Source organism: Mustela nivalis, assembly GCF_964662115.1.
Source record: "Mustela nivalis genome assembly, chromosome: 7".
Classification (NCBI taxonomy): domain Eukaryota; kingdom Metazoa; phylum Chordata; class Mammalia; order Carnivora; family Mustelidae; genus Mustela; species Mustela nivalis.
The window spans coordinates 606,581-609,087 of record NC_139026.1 but is presented as its reverse complement, the minus strand read 5'-3'; positions in this window follow the sequence as shown (position 1 = coordinate 609,087).

Sequence of the window (2,507 nt, the reverse complement as noted above, 5' to 3'; positions counted from 1 at the left end):
GAGACACGCGAGCCTGGGCCCGCCCCACGGCCGCGAGGAGTCCGCGAGGCGACACCCGCGAGAGAGGGGCAGCGCCCCGCGCGGCGTGGATGCGGCGCCCCGGACTCGCGGACCCGGACTCGCGGACCCGGACGCTGCCGGGGGGCGACGCCGGGGCGCGGGAGCCTGGGAAGCCAGAGCAGGGGGAGCTGGGGTGAGGCGGCTGCTCTGGGCCTGGTGGAGCGATGACCCCGCCGCGCTGGGGCCCGCGGCCCCGCGCGCGAAGCTGGAACGAGGCCCCTCGAGCGCGGGGGACGGAAGGCGTCGGGGACCCCTTCTGCCCCGCACGGCCTTGCGCCTGCGCCCGCAGCAGGTCCCCGTGGGCGCCCCCACCCCGCGGTCCCGCCCGGGTGAAGGCGGGTTTGGGACAGGTCGGCGGAGAGCGAGCCATTTGCAAGGGCGTCGGGGGCGCGAGAAAAGCCAGGCGTCCTCAAGTCGCTTTCCCAGTAAGGGCCGGAGAGCAGAGGTCGGGGGCCGAGGGAGAGACTCGAAGCGCCCTCCCGGGTCCCCTCCAGCAAGGCTCGGAGGTCTCACCCGCGGCCCCTCCTCACGACAGACGCGGCCCCTTACTCTCGCCCTCCGGGGCTGCAAGCCGAGCCCCATCCTCCTCCCCCGGGCAGCTCCCCCGCCCAGCCGCGGGCGCGCCCCGGGGTCACCGGCCGCACCCCCGCAGCTGCTCCCTCTCTCCAGCCCGCCAGTGCCCGCTGCTTCCCCCGGGGGCACCTGCGTCCTTCCAGGCTGCCCCCGAGACCCGACTGGAGCCAGACCTCGGAATCACTTGGGGGGACTGGACAGTCGGAGGAATGACCACGAGGTCACCTGGCCCCGCCCCGCCCCGCCCCGCCCCGGCTCCGAGCACGGCCCCGCCCCCGCCCCGCCCCACAGCTCCAGGTGCAGCCCCCCTCCCCTGCGCTCGCGCTCCGAGTCTGCTGGTCCCTCCCCACCTCCTTGGCGACCGCCTGGCTTCTCGCTGGGCTTCCGCAGCGGCTGGGATCTGCTCTTCTTTCCCTGCTCAGTGCGGCACAGATTCCTAGACGCCGCGTCCCGGCACTGGGGATGCAAGCTCACTCCTCACCAGTGGGAGGACGGCTTTGCCCCTGGTCCTCCCTCCTGCCTGCTCCCTCCACCTCCGTTCACCGGACTCACCCCTGGGCCTTTGCACTGACTCTTCCCTCTCCCCTAATGCTCTTCCTCCACGTGTTGTAAGCATCAATACAATCTGCGCTTGAATTTTCCTTGGTGTCAAAATGGAAAAAACTCTCCACTCTCCGGTCTCTTAGAGCATTTCCTTTAGGAAACCAGTCAATTCTTTCTGCTCCTTTTGAGATGGATGCAAACTTTTTGAAAAGCTAAACAAGCGTCTGGCTGGTTTTACAATCCGGCAGTGTTTCCCTCTAGAGTCTCAAAGCTGTCTCTGAAATGTGAGCAGCAGGGAAGACAGACCCTCTTCCCTGTCTTGGGATTTTCATGCAAAGGCCTGGCCCCAAGTTACCATGAGCCATTGCAGAAACAGAACTTTAAGATCTTTCTTTGAATGAGAGGACGTAACCACCACAATGACCGCCCTCCCCGGGTAAATCCACAATAAACTGAGCCCCACGGGTGCTGTCAAGTCCTTTTTGAAACTGTTTTATCGCTCACTGGGTTGGCAGAGTCACGACTGGGTTTCGGAGTTGTACGTCAGAGGCAAGTACTGGAGGTAGAGATTACTTAAAAAAACTTAAGTCTTTGGAAAAAAAAGTTTTATTGCAGTAAAATGCACATAAGAAAGATGTCCACTTTGATGATTTTAAGTGCACGAGTCAGCGGCGACCGGTTCAGCCGCAGTGCTATGCGCCATGACCGCTGCCCGTTTCCAAACAAAAAGTCTGTGCGGTGACACGGAGGCTTCAGGTCCCCCGTGCCTCGGGCCGCGGCGCGGGCTGGTCCACTTCGTGCTGCTCTGCACGTGCCGATGCACACAGTTCACGTGGGGAGCGTCAGCGGTCTGTGGCGCTTCGGGTCTGGCTTCACTGAGCATCACGCCTGCAGGGTCCGCCCGCGCTGCAGCGTCTCGGACAGGGCGCGCTTCCAAGCGACCAGCAGGCCCTCGCGTGGATGCACACACTGTGTCTGTCCGCTTACCCGGGCGCCGACTCGTGGGAAGGGCGCGGCTTCACCCTCCGGGTGTGCACCTGTGCTTCCAGCAGGGCTTGCCGGAAAGACGGCCCTTTCCACTAAAATGGTCTTTTCACCTTGTTGAAAAGCAACGGACCGCACCCATGAGAGTTACTTCTTGCCCCTCCTTCTGTCCCGTCGGTGGATCTGTCTGCTCCTTGGCCCAGCACCACACTCTTGATTACTGTAGTTTCGTTGCAAGTTTTGAAATCAGGAAGTGTGAGTCCTCTTTGTTCTTTTTCAAGATTATTTGTCTGTTCAGGTCCTTGTAATTCCATATGAACTTAGTATTATTATTTTAAAGATTTATT